Source organism: Pan troglodytes, chromosome 5, assembly GCF_028858775.2.
Source record: "Pan troglodytes isolate AG18354 chromosome 5, NHGRI_mPanTro3-v2.0_pri, whole genome shotgun sequence".
Classification (NCBI taxonomy): Eukaryota; Metazoa; Chordata; class Mammalia; order Primates; family Hominidae; genus Pan; species Pan troglodytes.
This window is the reverse complement of record NC_072403.2, coordinates 125,144,120-125,168,781: the sequence shown is the minus strand read 5'-3', so window position 1 is coordinate 125,168,781 and position 24,662 is coordinate 125,144,120. Positions and strand designations below refer to the sequence as shown.

Here is a 24,662-nt window from a genome sequence, read left to right as displayed (position 1 = left end):
TAAGGTGACCATATATATATATGGGTCTGTTTCCGGACTCTTTTTTTCTTTTCCGAGATCAATTGTTTATTCTTGTACTAATGTTACCCTGTTTCAATTACTACAGCTTTATAACAGACTTTTAATCTGGGAGTGTAAATCTTCCAGCCTTGTTCTTTTCCTTCAAGATTACTTGGTGGCCATTCTTGGCCCTTTGCATTTGTCAATTTACACAAATACAACTGCCATGATTTTATTGGGATTTCATTGCATTTATAGATTGTTGGTGACTTTAATTATATTATAAATTGTGTTACTTTTAAATTGCATATTCTATGTTTTGTTTCTAATATATAGAGGTATACTTAATTATTTTTTATATAGCCTTGTATCCAGCTCATTAACACTAATGGTCTATAAATTCTTTGGTTTTGTAGCTGTGTAGTATTGTTTCATGCAAATATTGAACAATTTCTTTCTTTGCTTTCCAATCTTACATTTTTTCTTTCTTTGTCTTGCCTTATTGGACTGGCTAGTTTCCCCAGTACAATTTGAACAGAAGCGACAATAGCAGATATTCTTTTCCTGTACCCAAACTAAAATGGAATTGCTTTTAGTATTTCACCATTGATATCCTTTGACTGTCCTTAATCTTTTTTTCCTTTCTTTGTCCACAGGGACACAAACTGAGCCATGGTCCAATACCCAAACCGTATGTTACCTGAATACCCATAGCATTTCACTGTAATTCTTATTCACCTATTTGACTGACACACATTTAAGTTACTCTGATGTTTCAAGAGTTAAGGAATGTTAGTGATAATATAAACAACTTTATCTTTTTCAACAGAAAGAGACTAACAGATGGGTTCAGATCTGAATATTCATGGAAAGTAGGGTAGATTGCTAGGACTTCTGTTTTTTTTTTATTGTTGTTGTTTATTTATTTTTCTGAAACAGAGTCTTGCTGTGTCATCCAGGCTGGAGTGCAGTGGCATAATCATGGCTTACTGCATTGTCAACCTTCTTGACTTAAGCAATCCTCCTGCCACAGCATCTCAAAGTGTTGGGATTACAGGAAATAAGTCACTGTGCCCAGCCAACTTGTGTTTTGAATAGGACTCAATGCCTTTCTATCTTAAAAAAAATTTTAAGTTCAGGGGTACATGTGCAAGTTTGTTTTACAGGTAAACTTGTGTCATGGGGGTGTGTTGTACAGATTATTTTGTCACCCAGGTATTAAGCCTAGTATCAAAAGTTATATTTTTCGAATCCTCTCCTTCCTCCCACCCTTCAACCTCCAGTAGGCCCCAGCATCTGTTGTTTCCCATTATGTGTCCATGTGTTCTCATCATTTGGCTCACACTTATAAATAAGAACATGTGTTACATGGTTTCCTGTTCCTGCATTAGTTTGCTGAGAATAATGGCCTTCAGCTTTATCCATGTTCCTTCAAAAGACATGATCTTGTTCTTTTTCATGGCTGCATAGTATTTCATGGTATATACATACCGCATTTTCTTTACCCAGTCTACCATTGATGGGCACTTAGGTTGATTCCATGTCTTTGTTAGTGTGAATAGTGCTGCAATAAACATACATGGGCATGCATCTTTATGATAGAATAATTTACATTAAAAATGTATATTCCTTTGGGTATATGCCCAGTAATGGAATTGCTGGGTCAAATGGTAGTTCTGTGTTTAGGTCTTTGAGGAATTGCCATACTGTGTTCCACAATAGTCTAATTAATTTACACTCCCACCAACAGTGTATATACATTCCTTGTTCTTCATAACCTCACCAGTATCTGTTATTTTCTGATGTTTTAGTAATAGCCATTCTGACTGATGTGAAACATGATAGTATCTCATTACGGTTTTGATTTGCATTTCTCTAATAATCAGTGATGTTGAGCTTTCTTTCGTATGTTTGTTGGCTGCATGTATGTCTTCTTTTGAAAAGCGTGTGTCCATATCTTTTGTCCACTTTTTAATGGGGTTGTTTGTAAATTTGTTTAAATTCCTTATAGACGCTGGATATAAGATCTTTGCCAGATGCATAGTTTGCAAAAATTTTCTCCCATTCTGTAGATCATCTGTTTACTCTGTTGATAATTTCTTTTGGTGTGCAGAAGCTCTTTGGTTTAATTAGATCTCATTTGTCAATTTTTGCTTTTGTTGCAATTATTTTTGGCATCTTTGTCAAGAAATCTTTGCCCATTCATATGTCCAGAATGGTATTGCCAAAGTTATCTTCCAGGGTTTTTATAGTTTTGGGTTTTACATTTAAGCCTTAAGTCTATCTTGAGTTCATTTTTGTACATGGTATAGGAAGCAGTCGAGTTTCAATCTTTTGCACATGGCTAGCCAGTTATCCCAGCATCATCTATTGAATAGGAAGGCCTTTCCCCATTGCTTGTTTTTGTCAGCTTTGTCAAAGATCAGACAGTTGCAGGAGTGTGGCCTTATTTAAAGGCTCTCTAATCTGTTCCATTGGTCTATGTGTCTGTTTTTGTACCAGTACCATGCTATTTTGTTTACTGTATCTCTGTAGTATAGTTTGAAGTCAGGTAGCATGATGCTTCCAGCTTTGTTATTTTTCTTAGGTTTGCCTTGGCTATTTAGGTTCTTTCTGGTTTCATATAAATTTTAAAAATATCTTTTTCTAGTCCCATGAAGAATGTTACTGGTAGTTTGATAGAAATAGCATTGAATCTATAAATTGCTTGGGGCAGTTGGCCATTTTAATAATATTGATTCTTTCTATCCATGAGCATGGAATGTTTGTCCATTTTTTTGTGTCATCTGTGATTTATTTGTGTGTTGTTTTGTAGTTCTTATTGTAGAGATCTTTCAACTCCCTGGTTAGCTCTATTCCTAGGTATTTTATTGTTTTTGTGGCAGTTGTGAAGGGGATTGCATTCCTGATATGGTTCTCAGCTTGATGGTTGTTGGTGTCTAGAAATGCTAGTGATTTTTGTACATTCATTTTGTATCCTGAGGCTGCAATGAAGTTGTTTATTATCTTAAGGAGCTTTTGGGCTGTGACTATATGGTTTTCTAGATACAGAATCATGTTTGTAAACAGGGATAGTTTGACTTTTCTCTTCCTATGTGGATGCCCTTTATTTCTTTCTTTTGCCTGATTACTCTGTCCGGGACTTCCAATACTATGTTGAAAAGAAGTGGTAAGAGAGGGCATCCTTCTCTTGTGCTGGTTTTTAGGAAGAATGCTTCCAGCTTTTGCCCATTCAGTATTATGTTGGCTGTAGGTTTGTCATATACTGCTCTTATTATTTTGAGGTATGTTCCTTCAATGTCTAGTATTTATTGAAAGTTTTTAACATGAAGGAATGTTAAATTTTATTGGAAGCCTTTTCTGAATCTATTGAGATAATGGAGTTTGTGTATTGATTCTGTTGATGTGATGATTCACACTTATTGATTTGTGTATGTTGAACTGACCTTGCATCCCAAGGATAAAGCCTACTTGATCATGGTGGATTAGCTTTTCAATGTGCTGCTGGGTTCAGTTTGCAAATATTTTGTTGAGGATTTTTGCATCAGTGTTCATCAAGGATATTGGCCTGAAGTTTTCTTTTTGTTGTTGTTGTGTCTTTCCAAGGTTTTGGTGTCAGAATGATTCTGGCCTCATAGAATCAGTTATGGAGGTGTCCCTCCTCCTCAATTTTTTGGAATAGTTTCAGTAGGAGTGGTTCCAGCTTTTCTTTGTACATCTGGTAGAATAGGCTGTGGCTCCATATAGTCCTGGGCTTCTTTTCGTTGATTCAATTTTGAAGCTTGTTATTAGTCTGTTCAGGCATTCAGTTTCTTCCAGGTTCAGCCCTGGGAAGAGTGTATAATGTCCAATAATTTATCTCTTTCTTCTAGAGTTTCTAGCTTATTTTTATAATATTCTCTGATGGTTATTCGTATTTCTGTGGGGTCAGTGGTAATATCTTCTTTGTCATTTCTAACTGTGTTTATTTGGAATTTTTCTCTTTTCTTCTTTATTAATCTAGCTAGTGGCGTATATTATTAATTTTCTTAAAAAACAAACTCTTAGATTCATTGATTTTTTGAATGGTTTTCCATGTCTCAATCTCCTTTAGTTCTGCTCTGATTTTGCTTGTTTCTTGTCTTTTGCTAGCTTTGGGGTTGGTTTGCTCTTGCTTCTCTATTCATTTCAGCTGTGATGTTAGTTTGTTAAATTGAGATCTTTCTAACTTTCTTTGTGTGAGCATTTAGTGCTATAAATTTCCCTCTTAACATTGACTTGGCTATGTCACAGAGATTATGACATGTTGTGTCTTTGGTCTCATTAGTTTCAAAGAACTTTTATTTTCTCCCTTAATTTCAATATTTACCCAAAAGTTATTCAGGAGCAGGTTATTCAATTTCCATGTACTTGTTTGGCTTTGAGCAATTTTGTTAGTCTTTATTTATACTTTTACTGCACTGTGGTTTGAGAGACTGACTGTTATCATTTCAGTTCTTTTGCATTTGCTGAGGACTGTTTAATGTCTGATTGTGTGGTGGATTTTAGAGTATGTGCCATGTGGCAATGGGAAGAATGCATATTCTGTGTTTTTATGTAGAGAGTTCTGTAAAGGTCTATCAGGTCCATTTGGTCCATTGTGCAGTTTGGGTCCCAAATATCTGTGTTAATTTTCTGCCTTGTTGACCTGTCTCATACTGTCAGTGTGGTGTTAAAGTCTTTCACTGTTATTATGTGGAGTCTATGTCTCTTTGTAGGTCTCTATGTGTTGGGTGCATATATACTTAGGATAGTTAAGTCTTCTTGTTGAATTGAAACCTTTACTATTATGTAAGACCCTTCTTTGTCTTTTTTGATGTTTGCTGGTTTTAAATCTGTTTTATCTGAAATTAGGATTGTAATCCCTGACTTTTTTTGTTTTTTTATTTGCTTGATAGATTTTCCTCTATCCCTTTATTTTGAGCCTACGAGTGTCATTACGTGTGAGATGGGTGTCTTGAAGACACCATACCATTTGGTCTTGGTTCATTATTCAGCTTGCCACTCTATATCTTTTAATTGGGGGCATTTAGTCCAGTTACATTCAAGGTTAATATTGATACGTGTGGGTCTGATTCTGTCATCATGATGTTAGCTGGTTATTTTGCAGATGTTAGCTGGTTATTGTGCAGATGTTTGTGTTATTGCTTTATAGTGTCACTGGCCTGTGTACTTCATTGTGTTTTGTAGTGGCTAGTAATGATCTTCCTTTATGTATTTAGTGCTTCCTCCAGGAGCCCTTGTAAGGCAGGTCTGGTGGTAACAAATTCCTTCAGCATTTGCTTGTTTTTCTCCTTCGCTTATAGAGTTTAGTTTGGCCAGATATGAAACTTTTGGTTGGAATTTCTTTTCCTCAAGAATACTGAATATTGGACTCCAACCTCTTTTGTCTTGTAGGGTTTCTTCTGAGAGGTGCACTGTTGGTCTGATGGGCTTCCCTTTGTGGGTGACTTGACATTTCTAGCTGCCTTTAACTTTTTTTTTTTTTCATTTTGACCTTGGAGAATTGATGATTATGTGTCTTGGGGATAATCTTCTTGTGAAGTATCTTACTGGAGTTCTCTGTGTTTCCTGAATTTGAATGTTGGCCTCTCTAGCTAAGTTGGAGAAGTTCTCATAGATGATATCCTGAAATACATTTTCCAAGTTGCTTCCATTCTCTCCATCTCTTTCAGGGACACCAATGAGTCATAGATTTGATCTCTTTACATAATTCCATATTTCTCAGAGGTCTTGTTTATTCCTTTTCGTTATTTTTTCTCTATTCTTGTCTGACTGTCTTATTTCAGAAAGCCAGTCTTTAAACTCTGAGATTTTCTCCTTAACTTGGTCTAGTCTGCTATTAATACTTGTGATTGCATTATGAAATTCTTGTAGAGTGTTTTTCACCTCTATCAAGTTGATTATATTCTTTTCTATACTGGCTATTTTGTCTGTCACCTCCTGTATCAATTTATTTTGATTCTTACCTTCCTTGAATTGGGTTTCAATATACTCCTTCATCTCAATGATCTTCATTCCTATCCATATTCTGAATTCTATTTCTGACATTTCAGCCATCTCAACGTTGTTCAGAAACCTTGCTGGAGAGGTAGTGTGCTCATTTGGAGGAAAGAAGGCACTCTGGCTTTTTGAGTTGTCAGAGTTCTTAACTAGTTCTTTCTCATCTTGGTAGGCTGGTGTTCCTCAATCTTTGAAGTTGCCGTCCTTTGGGTGTTTTTTTTTTTTCTTTTATCCTATTTGATGACCTTGAGGGTTTGATTGTGGTATAAGATGGATTCAGTCAACTGGTTTTGTTTCTGGAAGATTTTAGGGAGCTAAGGCTCAGCTCCCAACTCCTAGATTGCATGCTGTAACTCTGGGGGACTTGTATCAGGACCAACTTTGTTCTCTGGCTCCTTGAGGTTAAGAACCCACTGGTGCTGGTGGGACTGAGGTGCTCCCTGACCACTGATAACTACACTTTGATAGGTGGTGTTAGCCAAAATGTTTCCTAGGGCAGTGGCAGTAGGACCTATCCTTGTTCACATGTGCCAACTGCAGCAACATCATGGTGGGGTGCATGCTCATTGGCTGCAGCAGGTGTCGGGTGCCTGCCTCCATGCATTCACAGCAGCAGTGGAGGAAGCACAACTTGGGGTGGGGGCCCACTGGCGACTGTGCACACAGTCGCGCTGGTGGTGGTATTAGCATGGGGGCAAGATGCTGGCAGGCTCAAGTCTGTGTGTGCCCTGTGGCTGCTCAGGGTGGGGGAGGGTCCACTATTCTCTCTGCCTAGTTTCACTCTGGCAGCAGTGTTGGCACAGGGGTGGGGCACTGGCAAGGGCAATGCTTACAGGCTCTGGTGCCCCCCAAGGCTCTGACTACAATGATGGTATCACAGAGAAGGGGAGGCAAAGTGCACTCCCCTGGACCGCAGAGGCAGGGCAGGATGCACATACACACACACACTGGCAGAGCAGGGAAGGCAAGATCTCCTATGCACACATGCACTGGCAAATCAATGTTGGGGGTGGCTGTGGGCCCAGAGGAAGCAGCAGTTTGGGGAGACAGCAGGCTGGCTGGTGTGTGGTCATGGGGGCTGCCCCCCTGGAGCTCTCCATTGGTCAGGCATAGTCCACAAGTGCAGGAGCTATGATGCAGGCCCCCAGGGCACCCGAGACTGCGCTGCAAGCAGGCATGGCCAGGCTGGGGCCCCTGGAGAGGCTGGAAGACCAAGGGGCGCTCAGGTTAGACCAGTCTTGTCAGATGGGCCATACTTCCCTGCAGAGTTCAGGTCTGAGTTTCTCTAGGGTTGAAGTCTCCTATGGGAGGAAGTCAAACCTGGGGAGATGGGCATCCCTGACCATGCTTTGCTACAGACCCTTCAGCTCCAAACCCTATGGGCTCTGCTTTGTCTGGTGCACTGCCCCTAGCACTTCTCTAAGCAGTTCTCCTTGACAACTCCAGTGCCCATGCTGGTCAAGGGGTCTCCTCCTGCTGGGATTCCAGAGGCCCATGGTGAGAGTGGTTTGCTCTTTGCCAGCTAAACTTAACCATTTCCCTGGCGTCACTGGGGGCCAGGAATGAATCCCAGTCTATTGTAGCAATGTGCAGGGTTCTCTGGTTCTTCCCACTTCAGCCCAGCTTCTGTGTCTTCCCTCTGTCCACTCTCAGTGCCTTCCCTCTGAAGATCAGTTAGGAGTTCGCCAGTCATCCTGGTCCCTCTGTGGCGGCTGTTTCACCTGGCTGCATCTAGTTAGCCATCTTACCCAAATCCCAATACCTTTATTTCAAAGGGAAACAGTTCAGCAGATTCAGGGAAAGAGCACTAGGTTGTAGGTAGCAGCAGCAAGTGAGTATCTAGCCTCCTGTTTTGTGCTCTGGGTGAACATGAAGGTAAACCTACTAAAGAAAAGCTTTCATAAACTTGTGTTTCTTCCTAAGTAACACCTTAATTGCTTGAAAATACAATTTTGTGCCATTCAAACATTCTCTCATCCTCAAAACTCGAAAGTATCTTTCTCAGGTTCTTAAAGGAAGAAAAAACAAATTGAGTTAGGAAGTCTTATAGTAGCTAGCTTCCAAGATGAACAATGAATTTTACTGTTTCAATGAATCCAGTGAATCTCACTTCTTGGTATTCATACCTTTCTTTACTCATTTTTCATATTAAGAAGAGCTGACTTGTATAACAAATAAGATATTGCAGAAATAAAGATATATGATGTGTGACTTCCAAGCTAGGTTATAAAAGACATGTGGCTTCCACCTTACTCTGTCTTATAACACTTGTTCTAAGTGAAGCCAGTCACTGCATGATGAGGCTGCTCAAGTAGCTGTATAGGGAAGTTCATGTAGTAAGGAACTGAGGCCTCCTGCCCATAGCCAGTATTAACCTGCCAGCCACATGAGTGAACCATGCAGGAAGTAAGTCCTCCAGTTCCCATCAAGCCATTAGGTAATGCAGCTCCAGTTGACATCTTGACTGTGACATCATGAGACTCTGATCCAGAATCACTCAGATAAGCTGCTGTCAGATTGCAGCCCCACAAAAACTGAATGAGGTAATAAGCGTATCTTGTTTTAAACTGCTCTGTTTTAGAATAATTTGATATGCAGCAATAAATAACTCTCGCCTTCGAATAATCACTACTTAATTTGATGTGAAAAGCATTATAGAACATTAGTGTTTATTCCAGGAAAAATAATTTGGGAAGTAACAGCAAGTTTCCTTTTTAAAAAAATCCAACAGGAGGCAGTTATTTATGATCTTGGAATATAAAGGACAATGGTAGTGACACCAAGGCAATACCAGGAGTCAAAAGAAGCATCCACAGACTAAGGCTTCCAGGAGGGAGTGAGGAAATTATAATTGAAAATATAATTAAGGAAAATAAGAGAGTTATATTGGTCTTCAAAGAAAGAAGGTCAATTCCCATTACTTTGTCATAGAAAGAAAAAGGTTTGAAGAAACTGGAGGGGAACACAGCATCAAATAAAATAATCTTTACCATTTCAGGTATTACCAATAATGCTTGATTTTAACTGTCTTACAGTGACAGCATTCATGAGCCATAGTAAACAATACAATATGAACAGACATGTTACTTTTGCCCAGAAAAATAAGCAATATACATGTCATCTGAAAGACATTTATCAGTTGATAAGCCATTTGATTACAAATAAGGGCATGCATTTTGGCAGAGATTATTATGTGATGATTTGGTTTGCCCAGAGCCGATAAAGCCATATTTTACTCAGAGGCCAACTGTCAAGTAAGTTTAATTTTATCAAGTTAACCTAGCAATGTTAAAGTAGATCATAAGATATTCAAAAGCAGTTGGTACGATATATTTTTAATTCCCTGGAAACTTCCTCCCACTCAAAAGGTCACATGTCATCTAGGAACTATCCTATTGCACTGGAGGTATTCTAGAAACTTATATCCTAGTTTACATACCAAAGAACCCAGACAAATGTATTTCATCAGCACAGGGCTAACTATTGGTTAAACTGAAACTAACACTTTATATCACCCAATACAGGACAATTTAATACTTAAAACACAAAGCTATGGAAACAAAAGTTCACTCCCCTGATTACAAAAAACACGTGCTTCACCCTAGAAAGATACTTATAATGTCACAGGTTAAAGACAAAAAAGCATAGTGTTACCATAAAAATCAACTAAAATAGATTTCTTTGTGGGAAATTTTGACAACAGCAGTTTAAAAGCAGCAACTACTCTAAAGCTATTCAGTAGCAACAATTTTGGTTGCATATAAATACCCTTCAGAGTGACAAAAATGAAGAAAATAGACTTTTCTCCCCTGCTAGGGCAAATGTTGCAATAGGCTTACGTGATATTTCTATGGTCAATGGGAAAATACAAAAACAGCCTCAATAAATGACATTTTTGTTTCGGACTAAGGGTTTGAGAGATGTGGCCAATGTAATTCAGTATTTGTGTTGGGTTTTCAGAGTTCTATTTAGTATTTTGTCCCCCTTTGTGTTCTTGCAGTTGTTAGCTGCTGCAATGATTAAAGGCTGAGTTTACCTGGAACAGAGTTCACCTGGAACAGAATTCGTATCTCATAAACAGCTTTATTTGAAGGCTTGTTCATCTTCAATCAGTTTCTCATGATTATTTCAAGTAAACACCAATTTACAGAGAAAAGCAATCTGATGAAGGGACATTGTATAGCATACCCACTTAACGGAATTGGGAGAAGTGTGAGCCTAGAGCAGTGGCTCTAACTTTAGCGTGTATCAGAATTATCGGTGAGCTTGTTAAAATATAGATGCTAAGACCTTCTCAGGCTTATTCAGTCAGGCTCACTCCTGGGAGGCAACCTGGCATATATATTTTTTAATGAGCTCCCATATAATTTTAAAATGCAACAAGGTTTGAAAACAAGTAGCCAGTGTGAAGAGAAGGGGTCAGAGCCCATTGGTCAGGGTACTTCACTTCCTATATTTATGTCCCAGGATAGGGCTTCTCTGCTTGCTGGGTACCAAGCATTTGATGCCACAGGAGGCCTGAACAGTCTTCCTTATTCAATCCTAGAATGAAGCTAGTCCTCCCAAAAAGGAATGAAAATCAATCCCCACAGAGGAGTACCTCTTAGCCTTGACTTAACTTTAGCATATTTCAAAGAAGGAATAAAACTGTTAATGACAGTCATCAGATTTCATAAAATTTAAAACTGATCTATTCTGGCAATAAGACTCCTGACCTTCCAAAAATATAGTTAAATCCTCCAGATGGCAAATTTCTCTTAATAGATTCTATAGTGGAACAAGCAGTAATAGACATAGTACAACATGGAAGGAACAAGTTCCTCATCTAGTCCTGCAAATTTCCTCTTCCTCACAGTCATTTTGTGATTTCAATTGGATAAGCTGCCATCTTTTAGATTGTGGTTTGAAGGAGGCTTAAGACAGACTATTTTGTAAAACACAAGAAATCAATGCATTCTCTACACCCCTCCTCTTGACCTTCATTCTCTCTTTCCTTCTTCTCTCTCTCCCTAACTTTTTGTCTCATTCTAACTTTGACTCTCTCTCACTCACTGACTGTAACTTTGCTGTCTAGTGGTTGACCGGACACTGAAAAGAGAATAACTCCAATCTCACATTTGGAAACACATAGGACTTGGTTGAAGGAAACAACTAAAACCCATGCAGTAAGGCCTCCACCGTCCTCTGACAGCATTGGGAGTATAGCACCAAGATGCTTGTGATGATGGTACAAGCCACAGCAGGGGAATGATTGCTGGTCTGAGCACTGACACTAGTTTAGCTCTCTGCAAATGTAGTGGCTGTAAATGTTTTTTTTATTATTTTTATTTTTTAGTGTTTTTGTATTATTATTGTATGAAAAGCACAGCTCCCATGCAGCTGCTTCATAATATCCTGGATCATAGATGAAATAACAAAGCTCTGCTGGAATGAGCACAGAAGCTTCTACAGTGTGAGGCCTTTGAGTGTATGCATTATTGTTTCTGAGCAAGTATTGCCACTAGAGGTTTACAAGCTATGAAGACAGCATCAAGAAAGGTATCTCTAGATATTTGCAAGTGCCTTGGCATGAAAATTAGATTTTCTTCTTTGTCTCAGGAGTTCTGCGCAGGTTTCCTGTTGTCTCAAACAAACGAACATGAGGCATATATGCATTTTCCAAATTAAAACTCAGTCAATAATAGCTTTTGCCAGGCACTGGCACAAGAGGGCTAGTCAGATACCAAATCTAGGGGGCAGCCATGACAGGTCGGTAATAGGAATGTGAGGCCAGGAGTTAGGTTGTTTCCAAGGCCCTGGAGGAGAGGTAAAACTACATGGCATCGGGGAGGGAAGAATAAAGAATAAGGAGCAGGGTCAGTACCAGCTTTCCTCAGAGAGCAGCAGAAGTTATTGCCAATACTGTAGGAATACAAAGTCTGGATACTGGGTCAGAGATAAGAGGAAAGGGTCAGGTGGGAAAGAGAAGACAAATTTTACTGAATGATTAGCTTGTTGCCTCTACTAGCTTTCCCTTGGCCAGCTGTGAATCATGATGCTCTGGTTCTGTCTGACATCTAAAAGGCACCATATGATTCTCTGGCATAGCTTTAACATGTCAACAGAGACATGGAGATTAAAAACTAGAGTGTGGATTCAGACCAGTTACCGTCTTTTAAATTTTACTTTCTAAACTGGCTATTCACTTCAGATACAAGCAGAAGGATTAATTCAAGCTACACAAAGCTCTCGGAAATGTAGACACTAGATAATATTCTACTTTGCCTTAGCCATTACAGAAACCAGTTTTATATAAAAATACCATTGTATGATTGAAAGGTTTTATTTTTTTTTCTAATGTGAACAGTCAAAAAAATAAGGCGGGAAGTAGGAGTTCGCTAGAGTAGGAGTTAGAAGACTGGGATTGTAATCCTGGCTCAAACACAGGTGTAAACTTAGGCAAATATTTAACCTTTTTAGACCTCAGTTTCCTCATTACCAAATGAGGCAAATAATTTTTTCATTTCCTAATAGATAGTGAGAAGCAACTGTGATAAGGCACGTAAATAGCTTTACATTTTTTTCCAAAGTCAATAGAATAGTCTAACTAATTTTAAGTTATTATGATTGTAAAGAGGCTGGGCTGATTTTTAAATCATCTTTATAAGTATCCTTGTATCATCATTTTATAAATAAAGAACCCTAAGTCACCACTTAGATGGATGATTGTAACACATCACTGCCCTACCTTCTGGTAGGAAAATAACAATCATGTCAAGTGGATATCTCCTAATTGTCTCCCCAGCATTCATTTCTCCTTGTCCTTTCATAACATGGTTCTGAATTTCCCAGTGAATGGGTTTGAGTGAAATTAATGCCCCCATTAATTTTTATAATTGGCTTAGGTTTATCACAGGTCTAAAGTTTGGTTTTAGGAGAAAGGATTTGGTAACCATATCAAGGCTAATCAGAGTGAATCTCAGACATACTCTGAATGTCGAAAGTAGATTCTTTGTGCTAGGATTAATGCTATAAGGATGAGAGGCTTGTTGGTGCAGCCACAGCCACAAAGAGAGAGCCAGGAGCTATTTGCAATCACCCAAGAGGAAGCAGAACCTATATATGGATCCTGGTGATATAATTTAGGTCCATGATAAAATACTCACTCCGACCCTCCCAATTTCCCCCTATACCCCTGGATATTCTAATATAACAAGACTGTGGTCTGGGACCCAAACGCACTTTTAACCATCCCTGCCCCCCACCCAACCCAGCCTCCATGATCCTCACTTGCACTGGTTTGGAGCATCTCTGCTCCTGTAGATTATTTAGGGAGAGAACCAAGAGCGCTAGTGTAGAGATAATCTCATAATGAAAGGTTCCTTCTGAACATGGACTTCTACTAACCACATTTTTCCATGTCTTTATTTAGAAATTTTTCTTTTGATACAGTATACTTATATATTATTTACAATTCATTAGTTGACCCATTTCATTATTTTTCTAGTATTAATTAAATACCTATTTAGTGCTAAGTGTGACCATGAGTAGTGGCAGGATGGGGTAAAGGAAGAGGGAATGGGCATGTTCTCTATTGAATTCTGATAGGTAGAGCTATGTAACTTATCTCACAGAGCAGGCACTTTATCAGGGCTAGGTGGGACTGGTTATAAATCCCATTTACCACACAAAATATGATGGATGTAAATATAATAGGTAAACTTCTCTTGATGTCTTTATGAGGTATATGAGGCTATCTATGTTGAAAGAGAAAGAGATTGATTCCAATTGAGGGAGTGGTCTGGGAAGGCTTCCCCAAGGAAGAGGGACTTGCCTTTGACCTTGACAAATAGTTACAATTTGGATATGGAGAGAAAGCCATAAAAAAGCCAAAGCGGTAGAGAAAAGCATGTCTGGGGCACAAAGAATAGACTGGCTAAACTGTTTCAGCTGAAGGTGTAAATCTAGGAATAGCAATGTTTATCTTCTTAACACGGAATGCTGATACACAATTCCACACTTGTTCTTTCACAAAAATGAAGTCTGTAAAAAGATTTTTATAAGCCATTTACACCTCATCTGTTCACATGGGTAACAGGCTTCGATCTGAATGTAATGTGGGTATAATGTAGGAGTGTTGGTCCTTGTTAAGTTTGTTGAAAAGGCGCTCTACCTGTCATGTAGTCAGCCCATTTCGGCCAGCTCTTAAATCTGTATATAAATAAGGAAATCAAGCGACCCAAGGGGACAGAAAGTTTTTGCCATGATGTATATCTAAAGGTTCACCTTAAAGAAGTACAGAAAAAAAAGTGTTGAAAACTTAGGAGGGTTTAAGGAGTGCAAAGTGCTTGCTTTTTAGCATGCTGTTCTTGGACCCAGGCCATTTTCACAGTACCCAATGGTGTTTTATGTTTTCCCTAATTTATTGGTGATTTTATTTCATGACCCTTAATCCAGGAAATGCCACATAAGAAACACACTGAGGAAACTTTCCTATCATAAATTTTAAGTACACAAAAATATGGTCATCTCTGGGCACCGAAGTGCCTTGGAAAGCTTGTTCCAGGGCAGGTCATGGAGCATCATTAAACCTTGAGAAGGCATAGGAGAAAACATTTTCCTTCAACGGTACTGATTACAACAATCAGAACAAGATTTGATTGGAACACATTATAATATACTTGTCATTAATATAATGTGCCGCAGCAATTCCTTAGCTGTATTAGAAGCAAATGCTGGTTCCATAGGACCAGATGGGATGTCCCAGGTTCCTTCCTCAGATGGACTTTTTGGTTAGCACACGAAGGTCAAATTGCCTCTGGTGTCTTTGACACTTGGTACTGTTTCAACCTGTTCTGTTTCTGTCTTTGGGCACCCTGACTAAGGTTCATTTCCACTTAGAGGTTCCTTTTAGGTGGGTGCCTCTTGGTTTCTTACTGAACGCAGGCCTAGTCATGATTCAACTTCCCTCTTAACTCCTTGGCTTTCATTTTGAATCTATAGATTCCAGGTTACCTGCTTTTGGTCCCAGCGTGGCTTACCTGGTGAGCTGGGGCTCTTGGCTGCACCTTTGTATAAAACTCTCTACTGGGTCAACTGTGGTGGCTCATGCCTGTAATCCCAGTGCTTTGGGAGGCCGAGGCAGGTGGATCACCTGAGCCCAGGAGTTCAAGACCAGCTTGGGCAACATGGCAAAACCCCATCTCTACAAAAAAATACAAAAATTAGCTGGGTGTGGTGGCATGCCCCTGAGGTCCCAGCTACTTGGGAGGCTGAAGTGGGAGGATCGCTTGAGCCTGGAAGGCAGAGGTTGCAGTGAGCTGAAATAGTGCCACTGCACTCCAGCCTGGGTAACAGAGCAAGACCCTGTCTCAAAAACAAAAACAATCCTTTCTGCTTCCTGCTACTTTCTTCCAAGTGACAGAAATGTCTGTCTCCTGATGGAAGTACAACACTGATTTAATCATTTGAGATGGAGGGAGATTTAATATATTTGGTTCTGGCAAAAATCTTTTTTTCCTTTCATCTAGAATTTATCACCATTAAAATTCATGGAAATTTATTTTAAAACAAAACAGCATTTGTTGATATAACCTCCCCAGAATATATTAACAGTGGGCCCAAAGCAAACAACTGCATATAATCTAAGTACCTTTGTTTATCACAGCAGGGTGTGATATGGAATTATAGTTTTCAAATTATTAAAATTTATTGTGTAGCAAAGTTAAAAGATACTTCCACAAAAGTTCATCTATATATTTAAAAAACCTTCTTGAATTATCAGGCAATTGTTTAATTGGCTAAGCTCTCAATATACTTGGCCCTCCACCTTGATTGTAGGTGTTCGTATCTTTATAAACACAAGTGATTCTTATGTGCCGCCCAGTGCTTCATTGAATGTGTACATGAAACACCTGGTGATCTTGTAAAAATACAGTCTCTGATTTGAGAGGCCTGGCTCAGGGCCTTGGTTAGGGCCTGAAAGTCTGCATTTTTAACAGACTCCCAGGTGTTACTCATGCTGTAGATAAACTTTGGGTGGAAAGGCTCCAGACAATGACTTCATCTATATTTTTAGGGTCCTAAGGAAACAACCTCTAATACACAGCCCATGCTCAATATATACTAGTTAAATGAGGGAGCAAAAGAATAAAAATGAAAATGAAAAATTAGAGGAGTTTAATAGTTTCTTGCATTAATAGACCCAGGGACAAGTAGAAAGGTAATATAGACTTAGGTCATGAACCAAAATGTATTCCATGCTATGGCTTTTGGGATGACACTATGTCATGTTTCTGACATACTTTGCTATGCTTACTCATGTTGCATTGAGTATACAACATATTCAATATGTTGAGACCAACTACATACCAAAGACTGTGCAAGGTAATACAAGGATGACGAAGGAATTAGATAGCCATGTCTGTGAAAAATATATTTTGTATTACTGTTCCTGGAAGCTAACATTATTCAGGGAATATCTAAAGATAATTTGACTTTCATATCTACTGTTAGGGTTACTTACTCTGTTATGGCTGATCAGTCATATCTACTTACCCAACATCAAATGCAATTCTGTCATGAAACTGATTGCTGAAAATGAAAAGGAAATGTTCTTAGGTGGGCTAGGAACTTTGAATGGCATATGATAAGCCATATCACAGTTTCAAGGATGGTGATGACAATGTTAATCTAATAAGAATAATAAAACCTTTTATGGAGCACTTAGTATGTACTAAAAACTTTATAAGGATTACCTTCATTAATTTAGCTATCCAAATTTTCCCATGAAATACATACTATAGGTTTCCCTTTTTATGTATGAGAAATTAGACTCAAAGATAAATTAACTTGCTCAATGTCACACGGATTAGTAAGTGGTAGAGCCAGAATATAAACCCAAGCAGTATTTCCCCTCTGGAATTCATTCTCATAACTTCTGATCTATGCTGCTGTAAGAGAGGGATAAGCAACTATGATGGAGATTCCAAGGAAAATGAGGTCACATGTGACAGAAGGGATTGAGACTTGAAAGATGGTGGAATTTTGATAGGTGCATTAAAGTGGAAGGACATTCTATAGACACATCACAGCCTGAACAAATGCTCTGAGACCAAAAAGACCATGACCAAAGTTTTAATCCTGGATGAAAAAAAAAAATGATGGTGTATAATTAACACTAATACAAAGTCAAAAGGAAAACAAGGGAATTTCTTAGTTTATCAATGGATCATACAAATCATTAAAAAAATTGGAAACCATGTTTTTAAATACCAGGAAATAGATCAAGACTAAAAATACTGATTTAATAGCCACACGTTTAACCATAAATTTCTTGCATATATACTTTGTTTTGATAGTAAAAATAATTAGGAGATGGCAAAACTACAACTGTATCTTTGTGGCGTTCTCTGTATTTCCTGAATCTGAACGTTGGCCTGCCTTGCTAGATTGGGGAAGTTCTCCTGGATAATATCCTGCAGAGTGTTTTCCAACTTGGTTCCATTCTCCCCATCACTCAGACGTAGATTTGGTCTTTTCACATAGTCCCATATTTCTTGGAGGCTTTGCTCATTTCTTTTTATTCTTTTTTCTCTAAACTTCCCTTCTTGCTTCCTTTCATTCATTTCATCTTCCATTGCTGATACCCTTTCTTCCAGTTGATCACATCGGCTCCTGAGGCTTCTGCATTCTTCACGTAGTTCTCGAGCCTTGGTTTTCAGCTCCATCAGCTCCTTTAAGCACTTCTCTGTATTGGTTATTCTAGTTATACATTCTTCTAAATTTTTTTCAAAGTTTTCAACTTCTTTGCCTTTGGTTTGAATGTCCTGCCGTAGCTTAGAATAATTTGATCGTCTGAAGCCTTCTCTCAGCTCGTCAAAGTCATTTTCCATCCAGCTTTGTTCCGTTGCTGGTGAGGAACTGCGTTCCTTTGGAGGAGGGGAGGAGCTCTGCTTTTTAGAGTTTCCAGTTTTTCTGTTCTGTTTTTTCCCCATCTTTGTGGTTTTATCTACTTTTGGTCTTTGATGATGGTGATGCACAGATGGGTTTTTGGTGTGGATGTCCTTTCTGTTTGTTAGTTTTCCTTCTAACAGAGAGGACCCTCAGCTGCAGGTCTGTTGGAATACCCTGCCCTGTGAGGTGTCAGTGTGCCCCTGCTGGGGGGTGCCTCCCAGTTAGGCTGCTCGGGGGTCAGGGGTCAGGGACCCACTTGAGGAGGCAGTCTGCCCATTCTCAAATCTCCAGCTGCATGCTGGGAGAACCACTGCTCTCTTCAAAGCTGTCAGACAGGGATATTTAAGTCTGCAGAGGTTACTGCTGTCTTTTTGTTTGTCTGTGCCCTGCCCCCAGAGGTGGAGCCTACAGAGGCAGGCAGGCCTCCTTGAGCTGTGGTGGGCTCCACCCAGTTCGAGCTTCCCGGCTGCTTTGTTTACCTAAGCAAGCCTGGGCAATGGCGGGCGCCCCTCCCCCAGCCTTGCTGCCGCCTTGCAGTTTGATCTCAGACTGCTGTGCTAGCAATCAGCGAGACTCCGTGGGCGTAGGACCCTCAGAGCCAGGTGTGGGATATAATCTCGCGGTGGGCCGTTTCTTAAGCCCGTCGGAAAAGCGCCGTATTCGGGTGGGAGTGACCCGGTTTTCCAGGTGCCGTCCGTCACCTCTTTCTTTGACTCAGAAAGGGAACTCCCTGACCCCTTGCGCTTCCCAAGTGAGGCAATGCCTCGCCCTGCTTCAGCTCGCGCAGGGTGCGCGCACCCACTGACCTGCGCCCACTGTCTGGCACTCCCTAGTGAGATGAACCCCGTACCTCAGATGGAAATGCAGAAATCACCGTCTTCTGCGTCTTCTACGCTGGGAGCTGTAGACCGGAGCTGTTCCTATTCGGCCATCTTGGCTCCTCCTCTCAATGGTAATCTTGAAAGAAAATTTTGGTTGCAGCTTCTATAAGGTCAAATGTCTGTGTCCTGGGAAATCTTGTCAACACCTCATAGAAGTCCTTTTCATTAGAAATATATATATATATTTTATTGATTCTCACCCTCAGCACAATTCTAAGAACTGACTTAGCAGAGCCCATGTAAGTTGGCCATCTTATCTTGAATGTTTAGGTCAATATAATATTTGTTTCAAACTAGCTGTTAACAGTAATTTCTTTTGTTTTTCTCAAGAGGTTTATTTTCCAGATACATTATAAGCTCAAGAAAACAGACTCAACAATGTAATTATGTCATAATAACTTAATTGCACATAATGTTTTAAAGTCTGTTTGGATGAAGTTCTCAAATACTTTGGTATATGATCTTCAGGGACTTTAATTAGAAACAATAGAAATTATTGCTTTAAAATGGACAAGTCCTTGGTTAAAGTTCTACATTTTGGGCATTTATTTTTGGTTAAGATGGTCCCCAAACCAATTAATGGTACTGATATATTACTAGTTTACAAGACTTCATTTACTCTACCTCTGATGTAGAGGGAGGTTACAGATACTCATTTACTCTACCTCTGTTGTAGTGGGAGGTTACAGATACTCACTTACTATAATATGTCATTGGATAGTTTCAATCTTTCACTTATAAGCAGAGAAATCAACAGATTTATTATTTCTCTGTCAGTTTTCTGTTATAACCTAAACTGTACAGTAATTTGCAGTAACTGTAGACATTGTTCCACAGTGTATGTGATTGATTGATAAGATATAGAGCATTAAATTTAGAGTTAGCTTATTCTGATAAGTCAATATTAGACTGTACAGCTGCATTAACTATAGAAAGGTTGTAAGTTAATGCTTATTTAAAAACCCCAAACCATTCCATTTACAAGACAAAGTGTTGCAAATGTATAAAACAGCAGATGTACAAGGAGAGCACAAAACATACTTTATTAGAACAAAAAAGCAGCCATAACAAGATGCAACAAGTAGAAACATATATAAGCAGTCAAAGGATTAGTGTTCCATAAAAATATAGGTTTTCTTTTTTGTAGCCTTGGCAATAGCCATAGGATGTAAAATAACATTCTGTAGCAGTAGGTAAGGAAACTATGGAGCACTCACCAGTGGTACGGAGCACCTTAACAAAAAGACACAAGAATGAATTCAGCTACTTTAGTGCAAAATGTCTAGAACAGAACTGTAAATTCAGTTCAGTTACTAAGAAGTGAACACTAGAACTTGATATGACTTCCAGAAGAGCTCACTCAAGTAATAGTACATATTATTTTAAGTGATAAAAAGGTGCTAAGTAAAGTTATTTACAGATATAATGGTTGTACAGTACCTTTTAAATCTGCAATTTAGGTTTCAGATTTTCCATTAAGAATTAACTGCACTGAAATTCTATATATTTTACTTAAGCAATTCAGCTATAAGCATTTATAAAAAAGAGATAAATATTGCCATCTGAATTATTAATTACAGTTCAACAATAATCTCCACATCAGCAACCACTGTAGTTACTATTATCTGACTTGTTTGGGCATCTTCTAATCTCATATACTTTATGGTTCACAAAATCTTTCTGGGCATAGGAAAAGATCCAACTTTCATGTAACAACAATTAGACTGCACATCAACTTTTAAAAATAATCACATGCAAGACTACATTGCAGCAGTTATTCCAAATACCTGTTTTAAGTTAAAGCACTCATTAAAAAAATTAATACCTAGGGCCTTTCAATAAAATTCTACTACTAAGTTGCTAAGTCTGAAATTTATGAATGACTTAGAAAATCTGTATTACCTAACAGTACCTTTTGCAGAAGAGAAGAGGAGCCTGATTATAAGCTACATTAACACCTAAGTGAACTGTGCTATGCCCTTGTGGCCAGAAAATTGCATTTTTTTTATAAAAAGAAGACACTCTTTTTTTTTTTTTTTAGACTCTTTCAAAGCTTGATTTATAGTAACTACAAACATCATTACTTTTGGAAGTTTATAGAAAAACTCTTAGAAAAAATAATTTCAAACATTAGTCACACTGTTGAAATACTCATCCAATATTAATAATTTGTTCTTCATAGCAAATGCCTCAGAATTGCCTCACTCAAATACTGCAGCCATTAAAAACCAAACTGTTAGCTAAATCAGCAAAATGTTCTTGCAATCTTACTGAACACCTGTAGCTCTATCCTCTGTTGTTCCAGTAGGCACCATGTTTATCTGAATAAGTAACAGCAGGTCGCATCTGACAGATGCTAACACTATGCTAACATACTGTATGAAAAAGCCTAGCACTGCTGTGTGTGCTTGCTATAGGTGTATCGTCTGATGCACATGAAAGCGGACCTAGTTAACACCCTTTGGGACAGGAGAGTTTATGTTTACTTTGCCTTGAATGGTTCTCATTCTAACCAGCGAACTCTAACTTTTTGTATATAATGATACTCTTTTAAAAAATCCTGTAACATGGAGGGTAAAGGGAGCCCATCAATCACATCATACTTAGTGCACCTGTAGATTTCCGCGCCACCGATATACTTCAGGCTAAAAGTCCCATTGAGTGATATAGTAAGCAATGGTTCAAAAAACATGCACTAACTGAGATCTTTATAATATTCTAAAAGTCCTCTTACAGTGGAGGAGTGAAATACACACGAATCATGGGCATCAAAACTAAAGTTGTGATTTCACTGCTCAATTCGGGCATGCAGGGATCTGTTGCCTCGCTAAGCTCACAGAGAAGAGGTAGTCCTCTTGCGCAGCGTCCCTGAGCAAAAACGCGCTTTCAGGCCTCAGGTTTCACTTCAAGAAGGCCTTCTGCTTCATAACGGTCCATCACTCCCCAATAATAGGGATTCCCTGTAATTTGAAGCAAATCAGGCGCTAGACAGTGTATGTAATCAGTCTGTGTGTGGACTTTCCAAGCTCTCTGTCTGCTAACACGAGCATGGCTGTCTCGAGATACCTAACGATTCTTCTGCTTCCGTGACTGCAAACACAGGGTGGTTGTATCCTCTTCCGAGTCATATTTAGCTTGTGGAATTGCAGAACTGTCCCCAGTTATTTCAGTCATTCCAGGAGCTAACTTTGGTCTCAGTTTACATAATGGATTAACCTGTGCAGTAGCTTCAAACGTATGTATTTGCGCATTGCGAGGGGATCAACCCCTTCTTCAGTACTAAGCCGCCTTCTCTCTCTAAGCCTATCTTCATCTTCTAGAAACTAAAGATGGATCAAATGTATCAAAAAATGTTGAATATAGGAACTGTATGCTGTTTAATCAAATGCCATTTTGGGGCTAAATCTGAGCCAGCAGGAAAGGGGCATTTCTCAAGCATTAATTCAAAAAGATGAAATTTTTTTTCTTTTTTGAGACGAATTTCACTCTTGTTGCCCAGGCTGGAGTGCAATGGCGTGATCTCGGCCCACTGCAACCTCCGCCTCCTGGGTTTAAGCCATTTTCCTGCCTCAGCCTGCCGAGTAGCTGGGATTACAGGCATGCGCCACCACGCCCAGCTAATTTTTCTATTTTTAATAGAGACAGGGGTTTCACCACAGAGACGGGGTTTCACCATGTTGGCCAGTCTGGTCTCGAACTACTGACCTCAAGTGATCCACCCGCTTCAAGTGATCAAGCCTGGGATTACAGGCGTGAACCACCGTGCCCGGCCTGAATTTTTGTTTCATTGGAAAGGAGAGGCTTTGAGTGCTTGCGGTAAGCTCTCATGGGAAAACACAAGCCCACAACCTCTGTCTCAGAGAGCGACTTCCTACAGTTCTGCTGGAAGCACTGTCCATGTCGTGTACAGAACTTACGCCGTAGCGCCACTCTCTCCTTTGAAGTCCACTTCGAGTTCCACCAAACTTTTTATCAGTATCCAATGAACTCTGGGTCTTTGTAGAACAGGAATGTTTTTTCTTCCCACCCCATGGAGCATGTCGAGAGTAGGAATCTCTTCGTGCAAGCCTTTTTCCTGGGGTAACACCGGACTCATTATCCTTTTCAATGCTTATTTCAACAGTTTGAGGGATTTCGGTGGCACGATTTTGATTTCTCCCTGAAGAATTCTCTGAAGGGCTTAATCCCGGTTGTAAGGCAACATTTTCTCTTAAGGGACTGCTTTGTTGCTGAGGAGTTGAGTCTCCTACGCTGATGTTCGTCTCTTTGACAGACAAACATCTATTGGAGTTCATGTCCACATTTTCACTACGGCTTCCTCCCTCATGACCAAAGAGATTCTGAAACCTGTATTTGAAGTTATTCCACATTTTTCCCACTTTATCCATCGATTATAAAATCGTTCGGGGGCGCGCAGGCGGCCTCATCCAGGGCACCTGCGGCCAGGCAAGACGGTCCCGGATGGCGCAGTCACCAGCAGGTCGAGTCGGCTTCCCCTCTGGTGCTTCCCGTCCCCTCTGACTGCCCAGCGAGCGCAGCTTCACCAGCCTCACCAGCCTCACCAGCCTCACTTCCTCTGGCCGGAGCCCGGGGACTCCAGCTCCGCAGGATACCCCCGCCAGGCCCCACCCACTTCCCCCACCTCTTCCTGCTCTTCACTTGCTTCCCCTTTCCCCTCCCCTGCTAACAGTAATTTCTGCAAACTGACTGTAAGGACAGTTTATCAGGTCACGTCTCCTCTCCTCCCGACTTGTACCAGATTACAGGCTATCTGCTGAATGGAAAATTATCTTTTATACTCCCCAGAGGAGTCATTTTGGATAAAAACCCCTAAATTAGTTGATAAAGCAAAGTTTGATTTGGCAATTTCACCAAAGACTAACAACATTTACATGTGTAACTATTCAAACAAGGGAATGTTTAGACTGTTTCTATTTATTTATTAGTCTTTTAACGCTGATTTTGCCAAAAGTCAAAGATAGCTATTCACAGGTTTCATGGGCTGTTTTCCCTGATTCTGGGGCTTTGCTGAGGGAGAGCAACAGTGGTTGCAATGCAGAATGCCTTTGAGAACTTAGCATTTAGACAGCATCACTGAGTCATAACGTCTGCCTATAGCATTTATTTTTCTGAACATGCTAATAAAGGAACAAGATGCAAAGGTTTTGATTAACTGCAAATGGCATCCAAATTTTGGAAAAATTGGAAAATGAACTTACCAAAGGAAGTTCTGTTTTGAAGATGATTTCCTTCAGTTAATACAAGATGAGCTATTTCTGTTATAGAAATTTTGAAAGGAATATAGCAGAATTTAAGAGTTTAGAAGAAGAATTCTCTCCGGTGAATTGAACTAAATTATGTTGGCATTATGAAAATTAAGACTCAAGGACTGAGTTTTTAAAAATTTTTTTAAAGTGACTATGGATGGTTTCCATGGCTCCTCAAGCTGGACTTGCCTCCTGTCAGATAATCATCTGATTCCTACTTAACAATTTCCACAAACCTCAGGTGCTTTCGATCTGCTTTGCATCTTACAGACAGTAACAACTGTGGTACATAACCATTGTACACCATGATTACATTCATATCTGTCCCAAAATACTTTCTGTGCCATTGTAGATTACTCAAGATTAGAGGTGCTGGAAAGAATAAATACAGTAACAACATCTTTTATTAATTTCATTAAAAGATAAAATAAAACTGATGTGGTGTGTGTGTGTGCACGTGTGTCTATTTCCTATGAAGACTTTTATTTGTAATTTTATTTAGAAGTTGTGGCTAGATTTTGTACTATGGTCATGGAAATTTAGTTTACTTGAAATTTCA

The 24,662-nt window shown here is 39.4% G+C and overlaps 1 long non-coding RNA gene and 1 pseudogene across 1 annotated transcript in view; both read right to left on the bottom strand.

The window, feature by feature from the left end:
- LOC134810351 (uncharacterized) overlaps positions 1-18,940 on the bottom strand; it is a 92,745-nt gene extending 73,805 nt beyond the window's left edge. Inside the window, exons 1-2 of the long non-coding RNA XR_010158144.1 lie at positions 18,806-18,940; positions 16,558-16,593 (exon numbers count right to left, since the gene is read on the bottom strand). This is a non-coding gene — a long non-coding RNA (uncharacterized LOC134810351). The remainder of the gene's footprint in view (positions 1-16,557; positions 16,594-18,805) is intronic.
- A 2,378-nt stretch (positions 18,941-21,318) lies between these two features.
- On the bottom strand, positions 21,319-23,228 carry LOC743947 (suppressor of cytokine signaling 5-like; annotated as a pseudogene).
- Between the last annotated feature and the right edge of the window lie 1,434 nt (positions 23,229-24,662).